Source organism: Macrobrachium nipponense, chromosome 11 (assembly GCF_015104395.2).
Source record: "Macrobrachium nipponense isolate FS-2020 chromosome 11, ASM1510439v2, whole genome shotgun sequence".
NCBI classification, from domain to species: domain Eukaryota; kingdom Metazoa; phylum Arthropoda; class Malacostraca; order Decapoda; family Palaemonidae; genus Macrobrachium; species Macrobrachium nipponense.
This window is the reverse complement of record NC_061087.1, coordinates 93,392,739-93,414,622: the sequence shown is the minus strand read 5'-3', so window position 1 is coordinate 93,414,622 and position 21,884 is coordinate 93,392,739. Positions and strand designations below refer to the sequence as shown.

General features: G+C 44.5%; 1 protein-coding gene across 4 annotated transcripts in view; it reads right to left on the bottom strand.

The window, feature by feature from the left end:
* The window catches only part of LOC135207355 (uncharacterized), a 316,324-nt gene that overhangs the window by 269,242 nt on the left and 25,198 nt on the right, over positions 1-21,884 (bottom strand). Inside the window, exon 2 of one of the 4 annotated variants that reach the window (XM_064239100.1) lies at positions 2,820-3,018. The exons of the other annotated variants lie outside the window; for them this stretch is intronic. The gene's annotated coding sequence lies outside the window, so the exon portion shown is untranslated. The remainder of the gene's footprint in view (positions 1-2,819; positions 3,019-21,884) is intronic. 4 annotated transcript variants of the gene reach the window in all.

The following is a 21,884-nucleotide window of genomic DNA, read 5'->3' as shown; positions in this document are numbered from 1 at the left end:
ATGTAAATAGTATAATCAACAATGTATGTAAATAAAAAGGACTAGAGTAACACGTGAATTAAGTGAAAGGAAAGGTTCCAAGGTATGGGAGACCTCGAACCTAACCGAACACGAGGCGAGGGAACGCCATGCGCCAGACCGGGAACCTGTATTCGCACCTAAAAAACGGTAAAAACAAGTTTCCGGCTGGAACAAACTAAATCCAAACCTTTTCAGGGCACTTAACTTAGCTGCTGCAATAGCTGCGCGTTCCATCTCGAAGAATAATAGGGATAATCCACGAAAACACAGAGCAAAAGAAAAACAAAACTTGTGTGGCTCCCTAGTCCGCTAACTGAAAGGATGGCCACCAGAGGTGCGGCAGTCGGCGTGGCGTGGGGTGTAGTGGTAGTAGTTGCCGGAGCCTCGACCTGTAGGTCGCCTCTCTCAACTTGGGGATTTTGGTGTGGGAGAATTCTAAATGGTAAGAAGTTCGTGGTAGTGGTCTCACTCGCCCCAGTTACCATACCGACACCCTTCTTTTATTTGGGTGAGCGAGTCAGTTATACTGAATCTTTTTGATTTATTTTTTTTCTCTGGTATTTGTTAGCTCATTTACCTTAGAAAATAATGAACTAAAGGATTATTTCACGCAGCGACATGAATTGAGCCCAAAAATATATTACGTAAAGGTATTTTCATTTTTGTACAGAAATAAGATACAAATTAAGGCAGCCTTTGTAACTACGCTCCACGTTGTCAGGGGATGTTTTTTCAAGTTCGTTCTTGTCCGCCAGTTCCGAAAAATGCATTGTGTTATTTATTAATTATGCATCTCTTCCATAAATCCTTTAAAAAGTTATACATTATTTCACTGTATCCAAGAATATTGTATGCATTCTCATATTATTGTATTTTAAAATACTACGGCAAATTTAAAGCCTGTATTCCGTGGAGCGGCCAATGTTGTGGTTTGAAATCAGCTGATGAATACGAGTTTGTTTCACCATAACGCAATTCTGAGTGAATGCTCTTGCTTCTAGTTAGCATAAACGAAGATTCTAGATACTTTGACTTATATGAGACAAAGTTATTTTTCCTTATACAGCGTTTTTTTAGGTGGAAATATTTATTGAATATGTCTCGTTGTGAATGTGAACTACTTTTTTTTTTGTTAACATATTACGTTGGTGGCATGTTTATTGCGTAAATAATTATGTGATTCCGTTCGCAATAATCCTTTATATCATCGTAATACGAACTTTACGTTATTTATCTTATATCAGTGTGAAACCAACAGTAAAATGTGTTCTTTCAAGCACAGTAGTTTTGATTAAAATGATTTTATCCCAATTTTATCTACGGTTGTGTTTGATGGCATACGTTTACTGCAGTTTTATCCTTGTTGCCGATGTGCGATAATAGTCATTAGCAGCTTGAACAGTTTTCTCAGCTTCAGTTATAACTAGGTTTAAATTTAACAGTATATTTCCCGATTGATCTTTAATCTAATTTGATCTCTGATCTCAGTTCTATTCTATACATAACGCCATTTATAACAACTACGGTAATGTTGTACTGTTGTATGATGATTGAAATACAAGGCAAATGGGGTTATCCAGTTCGGTTGTACTTAGGAAAAAAAAAAAAAAAAAAAAAAAAAAAAAAAAAATTCGTTTCTCGTTCGGTTGTTCATGGATGTACACGTTCACGCAATGAGTATAACATTAAAACCATACTTTCATCATTCTCTTTTGCTCTTATTGAACTTATGTAACTAAAAGATGGATAAAGTTAGGCCATTGTAATTTGATCTCTCATAAAATCGGACTATCGTAAGACTAATGATCATAATCTGAACACTACAGCTACCTGTACACTGTATAAACTTTATTATATCTTTACATACTCTAGACACCCAAAAGTACTGTACAGTAAGTTCTATAGTACTATACTACTGCATAAATATAATTTTACTTAATGCGCCGTTGTGGGATTACGATGCCTTTGACTGGTCTAGAGTTTCGAAAGAAGGTGTGCGGGGGCCGTAGGGTTTAAAATCGCTCAGCGTTGAAAATCGCTTGCCGTCGGCGGCCAGGAACGGAACCCCTGCCGCTAACCGAGGGCCGTCTGTACTTGTTCATCAACTCAGCAACACTTTACTTTGTTACGTTACTCATTGGTTTGACAAACCACTCGCCAAAGGGTAGTTAATCAATTAACTGCAATTTCAATGCAAAAGCAAACTAATGATGTACCACTCCATTAAGAATCAAGAAAACATGGAAAAATTCATCCTGAAGCTACTCGAATTTTGGTTTGGTTTAGAAATGATGTCTGGTAAATAAACAGCAAAAATGAACAACTGCTGCTTACACCCAATGTTATCATAAAGAGTCACAGAAAGGGAATGAGTATTGTCTGATGAGATACTTCCTAACCCTCTCGTTAGGGGGCAAGACTGGTGTCACCTACACAGAACACAGAATATCGGTGTTGCTATCGCTGTTGCTATCACAAAATTTGAATCTAAACTGCTGCAAATACATGAAACTTATAGCTAACAGCATCAATGGTACTTAAACCTCCAGAAGCTTGCTATGTGCCAAACAATAGGACAGCAATTTTTCAGGGTTAAGTACAGATAAATCATGGGATCTTATAATCTCCATATAAATGAAAGCACAATAGTGTATACGTATTTATACACAAACATCTGAGCGCTAAAGAAGGTATCTATTTTTTTTTTTAATTCAGTAACCAACTACCAGTGTCAATAATAAACACTGCCTGTCATCTTATAACAGCCAACAACAAAACTTAGGATTGGGCTCACTTACAAATAATGCTTGACTGTAGATCTGAACTGGAATCTTTGAGGTAGAGAAGGGAGTTTAAGGAATTCATTTAGTTCTTTCAAGCGTAAAAACCTTAACAAAATAAAAGGTGTAAAGAGGAATCCACTACAGAACTAAGGAGTTCTGTTCCAATGTCCTCAATGTTTTGTACCAGAACTTCACCATGGTTTCCAATAAAACCCTGTGAAAACAAAATGCACTTATATACCACAAGCAGGTCATACTTTGAATTCTATGAATGAAAAATATACTTAAAAATACATAATAATTTAACTTAGAAAGCAAAAACATACTTAAAAATACATAAAAAACTTACTTAGCAAGCAAAGATTATTAAATTAAATGATGTATACAACAGTGGTAAACCAACATGTCAAAATTAACCCTACACAGATTCAACCTCTCACAAGATGTGCCTGTCCCAGAACTTACACATACATATTATCATAATATTAACTTCTCACATGTGTTGTCAGTGTATTTGCATGCTACCATGTATGAGCGCGCCAAAATTTAGAAATGTATATATTTCATCTTGATTTATTGCAAAATGTAGTTCCTCGTTGGACGAGTGGTTTTCGCATTCGCCTACCAATCCTGTGGTGCCAAGTTCGATTCTGGACATGCCCCGAAAGGGAAGCTGGAGAGAAGATTTGGGATCCTGCGTAGCTCCCACCAAGGCTTCATAGCAAGAAGGAGGGAAGACGACCGAGCCTGAGACCTGCTTTCTAAATTGTTGAACCCACGAATGAGATCAACAACTTCCGAAAAGGAAGACAAAAACACTTGCGTGTCTCCCTCCTCCTGCTCCAGCAACAGAGACCGATGATGAGAAGGATGTGTAGGCTCCTCTAAGGCACCTTCTTCATTAAAATTAACAGTAGGATCAGCAGCCAAACAGCCCAAAACACCAACTAACCTGTCTGGGCTGGGTCCACGCGTCAGCTCCCGAGAAGAACCCACTATAACACTAGGAACATCACTACGTTCTCCCCCAACAGATGATTCATTAACATGTCCGTGAATGGTCACGGCCGTGGCCGACTTACGAACGTGAGTTGGAGAGGAATCCCAAACACTCGAGATCGAAGGAGAATCCTCGAGAATCAAACTCTTAGAAGCATCAGTGGGAGGGGCAGGCAAACACTCCTGCTGCAGCAACTTCACGCTCACCACCTTCGACCTATTGACAGGCGCTTTGAGATCCTTACGGCGACGAATAGGCCTTGGAGGAGAAGGAGCACTTGCATCATGTGCACGGACAGGGGAGGTTGTAACATGCTCACGATGTGCATGGACGGGGGAGGTTGCAACACACACGAGACATGCACGGACGGGGGAAGTTGCAACATGCCCGTGATTCGATGCAGAGGACAAAGCCACTAATACTCTCCAAAATACCAACATTCTTGAGAACACGTCCGTGTAGTTCCTCCCTCATAGGCAAAGAAAGAGCAAAGTCCTTAACCTTTCAACCCTTGATTCCTTAAGGGGACCGTCCACTATGGCGGATGACATGTCAATTTGAAAAAAATAAAAAATCGAGTTATTACTTGTATCTATGCAGAAACATGCCGTGCATGCTTTCCAGAAGTTTCAGCCAATTATTTTCACAAATAATGAAGATATAGCGGTTTTTTTAAATGATGACGTCATCGTAACTGCGTCGTCTGTATGACTTGAGTTTGACAGAATAGTTTTTGCGTGTTTATTTTTGCATATATACAGCGATTTTTTAAAGATTTTTTCGAAAATTCTCATACATCTGGTAGCAATGAAAGGTAGTGTGACACTGGGCGAGAAGCGAGCTGCTCAGAGCGGTTATTTATAGGCGAGACTCGGAGAATGACTCAGTTATGCCACAGACGTCAAAGAGGTTACATGCGCGTAGGCACTTGCGTTTGGTTACTAGCTATTTACGTTGTTTTTATAACTTCTTAGTGAACTTATAGCAATGCCAAAGTTACCTAAGATCAAGAAGGCTACTCAGCAACTATGGCTAGCAAAAATTAGCGAAGGCCAGGAGTGTGCTGAAAGAAAAACACGAAAATTAATTGTTTTCAGCTGCCTCATTGTCTCATGTCTCGCCGTCACATCATTATCTGGGTGTCACGCTGAGGGTACTAACACCACTTTTAGGGGTAGAACCACGATCCTTGATGTAGAAATCAACAACATAAGTACAAATAAAGTATTATAATAATGTTGTTTGCATTTTATAAGAAAAAAGCAAAAATTACATAGCAAATCTTTGGGAGCTCATAACTCAAAAATATACTTATGCGCATGTCGGTAACCATTACTCAGTTATTTATTATCCAATTTTAGAGAGAAAGATATCATTGGAAAGAGGAATAAAAATCGCATAATTCTGTGTGACAGAATTTTGATATCTTTTCTTTCTTTTTTTTTAGAATTTTTTGAGTGTCTAGACTAAAAAAAAAAAAAAAAAAAAAATTCATAAAAAATAAAAAATTAAAAATCAAAATTCTGCCACACAGAATTGTTCCGTAAATAAATAAGTTTTTATGGTATGATTTTCCATACACTGATGTCATATTAGCGGAGAAAACTACCAATTTTTTTTTTTAAATCATGATTTTTGCTAATAAAACGAATATTTTTTGATCAAATGACTTGAAATTTTTATATGATGAAGGTATTATATATATCTAAAACATATATGAAAATTATGTATTTTGCGTAATAAATAAAAAAAATAGACATCATAGCGGACGGTCCCCTTAAGCGATCTCTTCGCAGGAGCGGGGACGAAGTAACACATTTCCTTCCAATGCTCCCAACCGACCAGGCAGCCAACTTAACGTCCAAATCAGAGTCCAACCTCTAAGCACTGCCTGGCATATAACCTCAGACTGATCTACAAGAGAAGGCTCCGATGACATGGAAGGGAAAATGACAATTTGTCCAAATTGCATTTTCCTAACTATACAAACCTGAGGTCCTTTTACAATAGGAAGGTACTAGCGGCAGCTGGATAGGTCGTAAGCTTTCGAACAAGGGGTTCGGTAGTTAACTGCTTGTCCGACAGGCGCGCGCGCGACTGGGAGGTAAACAAATCACTTTTGCTTTTGGCCCAAGCAAAAACTGCAGTGAGGGGTGGCATGAGGTGGGACTATGTGTAAAAGGACCTCAGGTTTGTATAGTTAGGAAAAATGCAATTTTGGACAAATTGTCATTTGTTCCGACACGGCATACAAACTTCGGTCCTTTTACAATAGAAGACTCACTTTGGTGGGTGGAGGAATCTGAGTCTTTTGTGAACAGACTGGTGTTCGCCCAACCTTGGAATGCCTCCCTGGTCGTAAGAGCGAGGGAGGGATCCAAGCCTCTGTCCGATTGATCGGCAGTGTCGTGACAACCGCAGGATCAATGGTCAGACCTCTGGACCAAGTACTAAGAGAGAGGCAAGCGTATCTCTTCGTACCAGCAAACAAGAACAAGTTCCTATTTGCAAGAGGCAACATAAAGTTATGGTTTGTCTCTTGTTGGCATCCACTTCCCCCCCTTGTAGGAGGAGTGGTGGTATTCGCTCCCATCCCTAGTGAAAGGGATAGGGTGGGGCTCTGTCGAGTAGCTCACCGGCATCTCGTCCTTATCCAGCCAAGGTGATGACCGTATCCCTCTACCCACAGGTAGAGGTGGAGAAAAAGATAGGAAGAGAAGCCAGTCACTCTCTCATTCACTTATCTATTCTTACAGTCACACCAGGACTCGATGCTGTTCAGCCTGCTAGGGGTCTGGGTTAGCTACACAACGTGTTGAGCAGCCACCACTGGTCCCAAGGAAAACGATCCAAGGACCTGTGGGCAATATCCAAAAGGTAGAAGGAGGTGCCAGTGGTCTGGTTGTACCAGACTCCTGCCTTCAGTACCTGCGCCACGGAGAAGTTCTTGTGTAACTCGAGGGAGTGTACTTCTAGGTCATCTTGGTGCTGACGAAGAGTCTTCAACACTCAGCCTGGGATGTCGAGTTTCTTCAGAAAGCGCGGTCGCGCTTTCACAGGACAAAGCAGCATCTCCTTCGCATCGAAGGCGGTGAAGTCCATTAGGGAGGGGATTGTGAAGGACTCTAACCGATCGTCAGGAACCGAAGGGTTCTGAGTCTTCGCTACGAAGTCGGTACGAAATCGAGCGTCACGAATCCCCATCCCCTAGATGCTTGACTTCGCAGGAAAAGTCATGCAATTACCTCAGAGGAAAAGAAGGGAATGATCGTGCTATGACCTATCCCTCTTCTCGACTTCGGTGATGTCCTGTACCCATACTGGTCTATCCAGTCTGCAGCGAAGTGTCTCACATTCTCCTATCCCCAAGCAGTGAAGTTCTTCTCGGTAGTGGATAGGACACCGACACTCAATGGTGGGTGTCGAGGATGGTACTGTGACAAGCCGTTAGGACGAAGAAAAGACTGTTATGGAACAACCGAACTAAGTCCACAGCGAAGTTCGTAACTGACTTGGGCGCTATGACAGCTGCCGACCGACTGCGCGTTTCGGTAGGAGGCAAGTTGTCCAAGCACCCGAGCAAGTCACGTGACCATTCCGCCTTCAAAAGGGTTATGCCAAGAGACTAAGCAAATAATTTGTTCGTCACCGATGCCAGAAGGCGAGGTGATGATTCTCTTAAGGCATGTGCCCAACAGGCGAAAGTCAATTGCCTTCTAGAGACCGAGGTCCCTGATGGCAAGATATCTCATAGTAATAGTTGATTCTCAGCTAAGGAGGAAACAACACTATGTGTCCGTTGAAGACAAAGGTGTACAGAAAAAGCAACCTACGTCTTCACAGCTGAACCGAGAGAAGGATTCTCAAGATTCTGAACCTGTGCTACAAAGACTGAGAACGCTAACCGCTATTCATTGCTGTCCGGTGAGGATCGTAGTTGCAATAAAAGCGGAGCGCTTTTCAGTAATGAAGAGACAGGGAAATACTGCCTGAAGAACTGCTTCTCATGGGCTGAACATTTGGAAGTAGAACTGTCAGGTCGGAGAGTAGGCGATGTCTTCTGACACATCTGTTAATTCGGGGCGAGCAATGAATAATTGCACACCTACGAATACGAGATATTTTGAAGACAAACTCAGATGTCTGGAAAAATCATTCGCATTATCGCGGTGCGATGCAGCGGGAGACTAGTACAGACTTCTGTTACCGTGCGGTAAACAGAAAGATGAAAGAGTCCAAGAGATATCTCTGTTGAAAATTCTCGCAATGTCGAAGGCGATGAAATCGACGTCACAGCAGTAGATGGTCCTTCATTATTGCGAGAATCCCCGTTAATCAGAGACCCTAAGTCCATGATTGTTGGGCAGAGATACGATTCGGTAGTCAATCAAACCAGGGGAGAGAGAGACGTAACCGACCGTGCATCTCCGAGACCTAGCTGATACTGAGCTGCTATCAGGCAGTTCAATACGCAGCAGCTCTCGGCGACTCGTCATCCTGAGTTGCCAGGTAATCCATTATTCCACGAAGGAATGCGTTCGGCTAGAACCATCGAGCATAAAGAATACGCTCGAGCAATTATATTTTAAACAAAACGGATTTCGGTAAATACAAAAGCTGATTTGGTGTTGTCATGACAATACCAAGTATCTAAAATCGAAACTGATAACTGCTGGGAGGTTGCAGGCAACCCCGAGTTGCAGTTCAATTAAGATACAATTCGTCTCGGTCACAAACCGTAGAGTTAACGTACGGTATGCGCCTACCCCCCGGACAATTCAACTGTTAAAAGAATCATGTCGCGAGGGTAATATACGTAGTATATTTGTAGGTTCTGTACCACGACCTCCATCCTAAATTCTTTTCCTCTCGAGGAATGAGAATAAGGATTGGAGATCGACCGCCTTCGTTCTCTAGTCAAGAGAGTGAAGGAGAAGTCTTTCCCAAAGAAAGCTTCAATGGTGAACAGAATACCGAAGACGATAGTTCAAGCCAAACTGGAAGTTGCCCGTCCGTTCTTCTCTATTCCAGGTTAATCGCCATACTGTGAGATACTCTTCTTTCAGCAGCAGTCTTCTTCCAAATGCTAGAAATTACAGGAATTCGAGCATAAGCGAGGTTCCCGATTATCGTGTAACAATTATCGGGGATTCTCGCTCACTTTGGACCGTGGTCTCGCCTAAGTGTTTGGAATCGTAAAAAACTCGAACACTCTGAGTGCGCTAGAAATTCCGTAGAATTCTAAGCACTCTGCGAAACCCCCCACCGAATTCGTCAAACGATATCGGCTGGTGGTCCCCTCTCGATTCCCGTAGGAATCGAGAAAGGGGCAGGATCCCTCCTCAACGACCGGGGCTTACGTCAGGTAGGAACCCGAAGGTCCCCCCGGGGGGTAGCGCAGCCCCTAACAACTAGCCGTAAGGAGAGAGGGAATGGGGGAGGAATTGGATACTGGCTCGCCTTCCCAGCGGAACTAGCAGTTGGAGAAGAAAAGGAGCAGCCATCGCCTTACGGCGATGGCCTCTCAGAGCCTGGGAAAACGTATCGTCAGGAGAAAACGTTTTCCCGAGGAGGGTTACGAACTCATACTGTAGGTAAGGGTCTGCCGCCACTGTGAACGGTCGTCTGGGTGGGGGCTGATCGACACCTGACAGGAGAGAGCCGATGCCGTCCTCCGACTCATTCCAGTCCTCGTCGAGGTCGAAACCTCTCAGGAGGACCGAAGGGGTATTCAAATACGGTTGTCCGAAGACACGTAGAAACGCCTCTGTCGCAGTAGAGGAGGTGAAGTAGCTTGTTCGACCCCGGCCAGAACTGAGAGAGCCTTCTTGTCCGGAGACGAGAGACTACCTGGTTCAACACAGTCAGCAAGCTCCGATCGCGGCAGACCCACCGTCGATTTGGGTTCCCTCTCGGGCCCCAAAACGACTCGAGCCGAGACGTGGCTCTGCTGGTGGGAGCGGCGATCCTTCCCCGAGGTCGTTGTGCTGACGAATCAGCGCCAGAAACCTCGGCAAATTCCTCTGGATCTCGGAAGTCACAGCATCTTGCAGAGTAGGACCGTTAAACCCTTCGAACAAGAGCACTATTCCGAGAACTTCCTCCTAAGAAGGGGGAAAGCGACAGCCCTCTCGGTCTTCTCCATCCACTTGCGCATACGTCCTGGCCGGTCCAAGAATACCGTGCCCTGGCACGTAGGGAGTCGTGGTGGGATCATGAGGGGCACACCCTCACGATCACTCCTCAATACCTCGCTCCTCCCGGTGTAACCCGAGGAGGTTGAAAGTAACGGGAGAGGCCAGACCTGACGCTCCCTCCCCATCGCTCGCTGGCAGAACCAGCAGGCTTGGAGGGCTGCAGGCGATCGTCAACCCGCGGTGGCAATCGAGCTGCAGGCCTGGTCGAACCGTCTCGCTGTGGAGAACGGCTGGACTGAGAACAGCGGCCCCGATCTCGAGTGTCAGAAGAGCTGGTGCTGGTTGCCGTACCCGATCGCTCTCTGTGAGAGCAACGGTCAGGCTGACATGCAGGCTCCACTGTCACAGTGAGACCGGTGCTTGTCCTCACGGCACGTCACGTCGCTGGTTCCAGCCGTGGCTGGCACCGGCGAACGAAAGGACCTCTTCCCAGCCTCAGCCCGTGGCCGGTCGTGGACCGTCACGTCCCCGGGTAGCCAGCTGGTCGCCGCGAGAGCGAGAGCTGGTCTGGTGAGAGTCGCGTGAGCGGCTGTCACCAGTCTTCCGCCCCGTGCAGTGAACCTGACGCTGAGCGGGCTCAGAGGTCTGGTTCCTGGCTGCACGGTCGCTGGTAGGCGACCATACACTCGGTACTCCCGCAAACGAGAGGCCGAGACGGACCCTGATGCAGTGGCAGAACCACTGACACCAGGCGAGGAAGTACCGGTGTTAGCCGGTACCCCTCTGGTCCCCGTAGTCTTCTTCCTTGCGGAAGAAGAGCGGGCCCCGCTCCCGAAGGAGCAGGAGGACCAGCGGAAGGAACCCTCCGTCCCACCGAGGTGAGACGGGTCCCGAGAAGCTCCCGAGGGAGACTTCTTGGAGGGAGGAGGCAACCTTCTTCTTCCTCGGCTGTGAAGCCTTAGAAGTCGAAGGGGAAGAGGCGGCAGCCGACGACGATGAAGAAGATGAAGACGACGACGACGACACCTTCCTCCTCTTCTTCGTCAGCTTCCTCAGGACAGACGTAAGATCTGCTATCCAGGGCGGAGCCGGGGCTGCTGTAGCCGAAGCCACAGGGCCCGGACGCACCTGTACAGACAGACCAAAGTCTGGGTAGTACCACCACGAACAGGGACGACGTCAGCAGGTGTGGGCATCTCAGGAACAGCAGGCACACACAGCACAGCATCGGTAGGGACAGCCAGCGCAGCAACGGCAGGGACAGCCAATGCAGCAACGGCAGGGACAGCCAGCGCAGCAACGGCAGGACAACCAGCGCAGCAACTGCATGGACAGTCAGCCCAGAATCGGCAGGTACGGCAAGCAGCACCGGAAAGGGACACAGGAAGTGGAGCAGCAGCCAGCAACATCCTGGTACCGGTGGCAGGTCCAGGGGCGAGCTCTCGGGCAGCGGAAGTGTGGTCGCGGCAGCGCGGCAACCACGAGCGGCGGCGGCACGCCCCCCTCTCGGTACGGCGAACGGCACTTCACAGCAACTGTAGGCAAGACTGTTACCACGTGAGGCGAGTACACCAGGTGAGGAGGGACGTCGTCACCTGGAGCGTGGTCACCACTCCATGGGTGACCGCAGTAGGCCCAGACATAGAAACCGAAGCCCCTGGACACTAGGCACGCCCTGCAATGGAAAGGACGCCCATACCTCACCAAGGTCCACCCTCGTGGCAGTAGCACCTGCGGAAACATAACAGTAGTAGTGATTAGTGGGGGGAGGAAGTCCCCTCCGCAGGGCAGGGGGCGAGCCCCACACCGAACGAGTGGAAGACCCTGAATACAATTGTATATCGGGCACCGAGCGCCCTCCCCCGCGCTCGACGGATCGGGCGAGGAGAAGAACCCAGATAACCATCCCCCCCGAAAGGGAAGGGCCATCTGTGGAGCTGAGCGGGGGGGGGGGGGGATTCTCGTTCCCCACCCCCGCACAGCACCCATGTACCCAACAATAATAATAAGAGCCAGAGAGCAATCGTGCCCTCGGCCCGAATGCAAGGGCATAAAGATCAATTCCCTGACTGAGCGGAACTTGAACCAAATAAATATTGATGCAATCAATAATAAAAGGAATAAAAATGAAAAAGAATCTTGCATTACGATTCACTTCACAATGAATAAGGGCTCGGATCGAGGCGCATTTGCGCCCTCGGTACCGAGCGCAAGGGTAAAAGGATCCATTCCCGATTATGAACGGAAACCTTGATCCATAATGAATTGATGCAATCAAAATATATATGAAAATGAAAAAGAATACTGCGCTTGCGATTTCACTTCATACAAAATAAAAAGGGGAAGGATCAATTCCCGGGAAATAGCGGAAACATTGATCCAAGTAAATAATGCAATCTCAATAAAACGATTTTACTTCATTCAAATAAAAAGGGGAAAGGATCAATTTCCGGGTAAGAGCGGAAACTGATCCAAATTGAGTATTGCTACAATCAAAATAATATATGAAATGAAAAAGAATACTGTACTTGCGATTCCACTTCCATACAGAATAAGTTTCGTGCCGAGCGCATTCGCTCGGCAACGAGCATACAGGTCAAAAAAAAAAAAAAAAAATGAAAAGGGCACTTACTTACGATTTTCATCTACACATTTTCAACCAAAATATAAGCTCGGAGCGAGCGCTCTCCCGCCTCGGCACCGAGCATACACAATACGAGGATCATTTCTGGGGAAAATGAATTCCCGCCCTTACGCCCTTCAGACCTATCCAGCTGCCGCTAGTACCTTCCTATTGTAAAAGACCGAAGGTTTGTATGCCGTGTCGGAACAAAGTAGCGAACTGGGCAGCAGAGATGATGTCACGACTGAGAGGCAGTGCTCAGGATGACTGGGAGTGACGTCATCGATGGGAGTGAAGTCACAAGTGGTGATGACGTCACGGCCTCCCCTCAGTGAGAAGGGGGGAATCAGATGCCACTGGCGGAGGAATACACAACAACGGATCCTGCAACGTCATCAACGGGGCTGACGCCACAGCTTCCCTCCGACTCAAAGAAGTGGCAACAGTCACTGGCTGAGCAATACAAGACGGCTGACCTTGACTACCCACAAAGACGAGGCCAGAAGGAGGGGGGATGGCCTGCCCTGCCTGAGGAGGAGGAGGGGGGGGGGGGAAGCAAGCCTCCAAAACGTGCGCAAAGCAACCCCTCCAGGACAGGGTACCCCCTAGCCCGAGCGTCTTCCAATCGCCGCCATCTTGGACGTCTTCAACTCTGGAAGAAATGAGAATGATGATAAAAGCCTCCCCCTTCCCAAGAATCAAAATAATTCCCGAAGAAGAAGGGGCGACATTACAAATATCTCCTGGTGGCCTCGCAATACTTCCCGCTATGAATCAATGGAAGAAAAGGAAGGAGGCACAGGAACAACTCTATTATGGGGGTTGAATACAGCAGGAGACAAAGCATCAGGAAGGTGCGAAAAACCTTCCCGTGAAGGAAGAGTCGAAACCCTCTGATGTTCTCTCTTGCTATAAAACAACTTCCACTGTTCTTAAGGCCATGCCCGGCATTCCGTGCAAGGATTCGTTAAGCACAAAAATTAGAACGGCACCTACTGGACAATGTGGGGGTCAGCCACTGCCAAAGCCAAAAACGAGAACACGGAAAACCTGGAATTCCAGGGCACACACTTTGACGAGGCCGAGAAGGAGCAGAAGCAGCCATAATATCTGCTAAAAACACACACACACTAAACACAAGCGAAACGGAAAATGAACGGGGTAAAGGCCAAGAGAGGTAAATACGACTCTCGCCCAGGTGGTCAAAGAAAGACTGATGCGTGATCGTAGGTGAATGGTCTTTGACCATCCTTCACCCGATCTACGCATGCGTTGCCAGATATCACAAGATTCCTTGCTTTCATCTGTTTTTTAACCGGATCCAGCTAGGCGCTAATATTAATCCTATTGTTAAGACCGAAGGTTTGTTCACGTATGAACAACAACATCGGGAGGATATTCTTGTTGTGGTTTATTAGTGAGACACCACAGAAGTTCAATCTTATTTGAGTTGTTCTAAAGTGAATCAATGTTAAACTTCAGTCGCTTTGGTGCATGCGCGTTTCTCTTTTTAGTCAACACCTTCATCCTTATACAAGAGTATACCAAGCGGTGGTCAGTCCAGCAGTCTTTGGATCCTGTCACTGATCTTCTAAGTAATACATCCTTTCGATCACAAGATCTTAATATAATGTAATCTAAGAGATCTTGGATGTTGCCAGGTGGTTTTAAGCTTATTTTTCTGCCTACAAAGAGTATTAGTTACTATCAGATCATGTTCTACACACTTCAAGAGTAGGAGTGTTCCATTTGCATTAATTTTCCCAACACCCTCTTTTCCAATGGTACCTCTCCAGATGTCACTGTCTCGTCCTACTCTGGCATTAAAGTCACTTAAAAGGATAACTTTGTCTTCATTTGGGAGAGCTGCGAGAGCTGTGTCTAAAGCGGCATAAAATAATTCTTTTGTTTGATCCTCTGCAAGAAGGGTTGGAGCGTAAGCACTGATCACTGTGGCATGTTTATTTCCCTCAAGATTTAGTCTGAGTGTCATTAGGTGTTCATTTATGCCACTTGGGTAACTCTGTTGAATTGAAAAGCATGCAATGTTTTACAGCAAAACCTAAACCATGCTGTCTTGGTGTTCCAGGTTCGTGTCCCTTCCAGAAGAATGTGTTGCCACCAACTTCTTCACACAGTTGTCCCTCACCGGCAATACGAGTCCCAGAAAGTGCTACTATGGAGGAGTTATGGAATTCCATTTAACAACGTCTGTGAGAGAGAGAGAGAGAGAGAGAGAGAGGAGAGAGAGAGAGAGGGTAATTGCTGTATGGATAGTTAACGATTGGATTGGCTGTTGGTGAGTTCTGGGTTGTCTGCTGGTGCTGTTGGAGTTCAGAGTTCTGTCTTTTTAGGCGAGTCTTTAGTCAGAGCTGTGATAATCAGTAGTGTTGGCAGCAGTCTGTGGAAAGTCTAGTGAAGGCATTGAAATTCGTTTGTGTTTTGTTGATCTGTTGTTAGTTATTGTTAAGCTTGGTGTTGTTTGTGGGTGTGTGTGTTGCCTTTTTTGTGTTGTTGTTTTTTGTGTGTTAGTAATTGTTTGTGCAGTGGTCTTGAGTTTGTGGTTGAGTTCCTTGTTTGTTGTTGTGTTGTTGAATTGTGGGGTTGTGGTCTTTAGGTGTTGTGTTATTGTTGTGTTGTGGGTTGTGGTCCTTGGTTTTTGGCTTGTAGTTGTTGGTATCTCTGTGACCTTGACCGGCAGACAGCACAGTTGGGTGAGTACATGTGGTTTTTTTTTTATGTGTGTAGGTAAAGGTCAATTGTCCTGCTTGTATTCTGTAGTGTAAAGAGGAAAGTGTGACTGAGGGTGGGTTTGGTAGCTGAAGTGATTAGGTTTATGTGGGGGGATTTGTCTGGCAGTTTTAAGCTTGTGATCCCAACACATATTCTTTGGCGCCCGAACAGGGACTGTTGGTGCGGCAGCTGCAGAACGTTTGGGGTAGTGAGTTGTGTGATTGGTGAAGAAAGTGAGGATGGAATGTTGAAGGAGATGGAGAGGTTGAAGGAGGAGCTGAGGTTGGCGAGGGAAGCTAAGGAAAGGTTGGAAGTGGAGAATGACAGGTGAGAGTAGAGTTTGAGGAGCTGAAGAGCGAGTTAGAGGAAATGAGAGGAATACTATGGAGTGCAAAAGTGGAGGTGAAAGGAGCGGAAGAGAGAATGGTTGAGAAAATGGACAAAAAATTCAGGGTAATGATGAATGCAGTACAAGAGATGATGCAGGAAATGATGAAGGAATTAATGGGAGAGGGAGCTGTTGGAGGTAGGCCTACTGGGTCTTGTGACGGGCCAGGAGTGGTAAAGAAAGTGAAAGAGCGAGTGGATGAGAGTAAGAGTAACGAAGGTGACTTGGTTGTGATAGGTAAGGGAAAGAAGGGAAGACACAGGATAAGGATAAACCTGAAGACAAGAATAAGAAGGGGGTTGTGGAAAAGAAGAAGACCAAGGGAAAGAAGGCTAGTAAGGGTGACGGACAGGATGAGACTAGGACGGAATACATTGAGGAAAGGGCTGAGAGTGATTCAGATAGCAGTGAGTGGAAACAGGTAAGTAGAAAGAAGAAGACAAGAAGAGCATAGTCAAGAGTATGGACGTGAGTATGGAAGTGGACTCGCTGTATTCGGAAGAGGAAAAGACGAGTCAGAATGGAAGCAGCGAAAGTGAGAGTGAGCAGGAAGTATGAAAGGCTGTGTATATGAGAGAGGCACCCCGATGTGCACAATGCAAGGAATATGGTAGTAGGGACGTAGGGGACTTTTTTAAGGAATATGGGAAGTATTGTGAGGCTAAGTATGGGGATAACAAGAGTGTCTGGGCAAGAGAGTTAGGTAGCTTTTTGATGGGATTTTTGTTGAGTATGTATGGGGTAATGATGAGTGTAGGGAATGCGCCGTATGAGTGTGTGAAAGCCAGGATTGTAGAACAGGCTAAGGAGATAAAGAGTAGCGCTAGATATAGGAGAAAGCAAGATTCTGAGGAGGTAAGAATGAATGTTGGTGAGTCGTCGTCAATGTATGTCTGAAGGTTAGAAACATTAGCCAGGAAAAAGTTTGGGGACGAAGGGATAAATGAGTGTAAGGAGTTAGTGCGAAAATTGTTGGCGACTGTACCAGAGTGTATACGAGTTTATGAATCTAAAACGTAAGGAGAAAATGCAATGGACGAATGAAAGGTTGACGTGGAACAACATTTTAGAGAGAGTAGAAGATTATGAGTTAGATAGGTGTATGCAAGAGAGTAGGAGTGTTAGTGTTAGGACTGAAGTAGCTGAGATTATACCAGAATTTAAGAGCTATAGGGAGGCAGTTTTGGAAGGGCCAAGGCGAATGGCAGAGCGAATGGTAGATAAGAGGCATTAGGGCAAGTAACGTTAGTGTACTTAGCCTAAAAGAGATAGGAGTGCAAGTGTTGGAAGAGTAGGGTTAGTTAGTTGTGAGCGAGAGCAACAGCGTGCTTTGGGTTTGGGTGTGGGCAAACAGGGCATTTAGTGAGCGAGTGTAAGAAAGATAGGGATATTAAATGTTATAGGTGTGGACAGGAAGGGCACATAGCTAGTGGATGTCGGGGTACCCGTATGAACATGGTTTGCGGCAACTGCGGGAGGAACAGGCATTATGCTAGGATGTGTGAAGAACAGTGTGCGAAATGTGTTGAATGTGGAATGGAAGGTCACGTGGCGATTGTGTGTAGGCAAAAGGGGATGAGTCAGGTTGGGAATTCGGGAAACTAGGTGTTAAGGGGACCGTCCGCTATGATGTCCATTTTTTTTATTTATTACGCAAAATAGATAATTTTCATATATGTTTTAGATATATAATACCTTCATATAAGCTAATATGATATCAGTTGTATTGAAAATCATACCATACACACTTCTTTATATACGGAACAATTCTGTGTGACAGAATTTTGATTTTTTCTTTTTTCTTTTTTTTTTTTTTAGTCTAGACACTCAAAAAATTCTAAAAAAAAGAAAGAAAGAAATCAAAATTCTGTCACACAGAATTATGGGATTTTTATTCCTCTTTCCAATGATATCTTTCTCTCCAAAATTGGATAATAAATAACCGAGTAATGGTTACCGACATGTGCATAAGTATGTTTTTGAGTTATGAGCTCCCAAAGATTTGCTATGTAAATTTCGCTTTTTTCTTATAAAAGTCAGAACAACATTATTATAATTGCTTTATTTGTACTTTTATTGTTGATTTCTACATCAAGGATCCTGGTCCTACCCCTATAAGTGGTATTAATACCCTCAGCGTGACACCAGACAATGATGTTGACGGCGAGACATCGAGACAATGAGGGGGCTGATAACAATGAATTTTCGTGTTTTTCATTCAGCACACTCCTGGCCATTCGCTAATTTTGCTAGCCTTAGTTGCTGAGTAGCCCTTCTTGATCTTAGGTAACTTCTTGGGCATTGCTATAAGTTCACTAAGAAGTTATAAAAACAACGTAAATAGCTAGTGAACAAACGCAAGTGACGAAGTGCATGTAACTCCTTTGACGTCTGTGGCGTAACCGAGTCATTCTCTGAGTCTCGCCTATAAATAGCCGCTCTGACCAGCCCTCAACTCACACTACCTTTCATTGCTTCCAGATGTATGAGAATCTCGAAAAAAAAATCTGAAAAAATCCCTGTATATATGGAAAAATAAACAGGCAAAAACGATTCTGTCAAACTCAATCATACAGACGACGCAGTTACGATGACGTCATCATTTAAAAACCGCTATATCTTCATTATTTGTAAAAATAATTGGCTGAAACTTCTGGAAAGCATGCACGGCATGTTTCTGCATAGATACAAGTAATAACTCAATTTTTTATTTTTTCAAGTTGACATGTCATCCGCCATAGCGAACGGTCCCCCCGCTCCCCTTAAGGGGATTCAGTTGGGTGGGTCCTCTAGAGTGCGGCAGTATCTTCAGGAGAATGTGATAAGTAAGTGGTTGAAAGTGAATAAATGTGAGCCGAGTGTCAGTGAGCAAATGGGTCTGGAAGATTGGCAGTTGGTGTTGGTTGAGTATGGAAGAGAGCGGAAGAAGGTAAGGAAGATGAATTATAGGGAGAAATGTGAGCTGCATGATAAGAGGGGTTAGTGTTAGGGTAAAAATGGTGGATAAGGCGTGTAATACAGATGACTTTGAGGGGGAAGAATGATACATATAGTGTGTGTGGGTTTGAATTGTCAGGGTTTAGTAAAGTTTCACCAGGTAGGGAATCAGGTGGTAAGGATGTAGTTGGCAGTATGAATGAGTCTCTTCAGGAGTTTGGCAGGAGTGTAAATGAGGAAAGTGATTTGGCAGCAGAGTTACAAGAGATATTCACAAAGAGTTAGAAGGGTTAGATGAGATAGTGAATGAGATTTGGGAGGATGGTAGTGAGGGGTAGTCTGACTGGAAGTGGTCTGGGAGAAGTTGATGGCATTGTAACTGATAGTGGGTATGAGGGCCCTCAAACAAGATCCAGGGGGCCTGCGTCCAAGCATCCATGGGTGTTGTGGAAGGCTATTTAGTGTGGGTGTTGTGAGTGAAAGGAGACATTGTCAAATGTAACGGGGGAGGAAATATGGAGGAGTTATGGAGTTCCATTTGACAACATCTGAGAGAGAGAGAGAGAGAGAGAGAGAGAGAGAGAGAGAGAGAGGAGAGAGAGATGGTAATTGCTGTATGGATGGTTGACGACTGGATTGGCTGTTGGCGAGTTCTGGGTTGTCTGCTGGTGCTGTTGGAGTTCAGAGTTCTGTGTTTTTAGGTGAGTCTTTAGTCAGAGCTGTGATAATCAGTAGTGTTGGCAGCGGTCTGTGGAAAGTCTAGTGAAGGCATTGAAATTCGTTTGTGTTTGTTGATTTGTTGTTAGTATTGTTAAGTTTGGTGTTGTGTGGGTGTGTGTGTGTGTTGCCTTTTTTGTGTTGTTGTTTTTTATGTGTTAGTAATTGTTTGTGCAGTGGTCTTGAGTTGTGGTTGAGTTCCTTGTTTGTTGTTGTGTGCTGAATTGTGGGGTTGTGTCTTTAGGTGTTGTGTTGTGGGTTGTGGTCTTGGTTTTTGCCTTGTAGTTGTTGGTATCTCTGTGACCTTGACTGGCAGACAGCACAGTTGGGCGAGTACATGTGTTTGATTTATTTTTTTTTGTGTGTGTAGGTATAGGTCAATTGTCCTGCTTGTATTTTGTAGTGTAAAGAGGAAAGTGTGACTGATGGTGGGTTTGGTAGCTGGAGTGATTAGGTTTATGTGGGGGGGATTTGCCCGGCAGTTTAAGCATGTGATCCCGCCACACTACTAAGTAGATCTTAAATTAAAGTCTATGGAGCTCCCTAGCAACAAAAACAGTTCTGCGTTCGAGTCTGTTTTCATTTTCATCTAGGGTAGTGTATGTACATTCCATGTTCCAAAATTTAAGTTGTACAGTTCTTCGACCGCAAAGTGGTGTGGCCCCCCTGGATGCAGTTTTCCAGGCAGGCAGGTTTGAAGCAGACTATGTTTAGGGCACCTTTTCTAGCCCCTTCCCCATTCAGGGTGAGCAGAGTGGATCCTAAAAAGGGCTGCTCAGACATGGATGGCACTACCGAACAACTCTCCTGCTTCATCCAAAAGTTGAGCGACTGAACCAAGCATCCACCGCTGACATGCCAGTTGAGACTAAGAGCTTCCAGATAACACAATCCTGCCCCCACCATCTCGTCTGGTCGCCGGCAGACTTGAAATGCTCCACTAGTCGTACTTCCTAGAGGCCCCTGTGTGTGAGATTGTTTAACGTGGATACACTGTGCACATACAGGAGACCCACGAGCTTCACTGCAATGGTTGATGTACAGTGGCCCAAATCAATGTCCTCTCTTCCGCCTGCCTTACCGTTGAAGGATTTAGTTTTACCTCTGAGTTTCCTTCTCTAAAGAGGACTGTCAAACAAGACTAATGAGCTTCCCTTACCCATGGGTGCAGTTTAATGTTATGCCCAGGACATAATTGTGTTGTATTGGTTATTCTATATTACTATGGTTAAATCTCTTTATGAAATTGTGTTTGCATAATTGATTGTGAAATCTATACAGACATTATAATAACATAGTAAGTTTTGTAACAGGCATATCAAGTGTGTTTATAGAATTTTGAAGTTGCAGCAAAAGCAACAATTTTAGGAACAAGGTTAAGTGATATTTTTACAATTTAGGTTATGACTTAAAAATACCAGATACATTATTTACGTTTTTTACGTGTACAAATTTGTTTTCATTTGAACTGTTAGATTCTTTTCAATTTTTTATTTTGGTAAAATTGATACATCTGCACATTTTGTAGTCCATATTTATGCATTCACCACTTGTTTGATTAACTTTTCACAATTTGTTTGATTAACTTTAAGTGTTCTTTAATTATCTAACATTGCATGCTTGATTTAATTTTTAACAATTGATTAATTTTCATTAACTTAGATTTTCTCTTCTAATCTGAAGTATTTCTTCATAGTTTATATTTTTGCTTGATTAATTTAATTTCTTGATAAATTAATATTTATTTAATTTTATTTAATAATTTAATTCAAGAACTAATTAAATCTTTTTTTATTCATTCTGATTGATCACAGTGGGCCACAGACTTCTGTTGTTCCATGCAATAAACAGAAAGGTGATAGGGAGTCTTCTGAGACATATCTCTGTCTGATGATTCTTGTAAAGGCATGTGCAGAGCATGTTTGTTTGTTTGTTCGTAGTATGGTGTTTTTACGTTACATGGAACACTGGTTATTCAGCAATGGGACCAACAGCTTTCCGTGACTTCCGAACCACGCCGAGAGTGAACTTCTATCACCAGAAATACACATCTCTCACCCCTCAGTGAAATGTCTGAGAATTGAACTTGCAGCCACCAAAATGGTACACCAACACCATACCAACCACGCTACTGAGGCGCTTTGTGCAGAGCATGACACATGGAAACTATATATGAGTCAAATGCTACCCAGAGACCTTGGGTCTCTGTGATGGCAAAACTGAGAGGTTATCATTAGTAGTTAATCCTCGAAAGAGGAGAAACAATGCGGTACTAAGATGAAGAATCTCTCCATGAGGAAAGCAGCACGCTGCCCCATCACTCGAAATCCAGAGGCTGAGTTGCCTGCCTGTACATTTTCATTTGGAAATTGTGTTTGGGTGATAAAGCTATCAAGTGCACTACAGCAACACTCGAGCACCTGCACGGTAACAGAAACTGGAGGGATATGGAATATGAAATTAAATCCTCGTTTGGTGATAAGAGCCACTACTGTGGTCCCAGGAGGCCTGAAAGGCTTCTTTGAATTTCAGGATGTTGATGAGG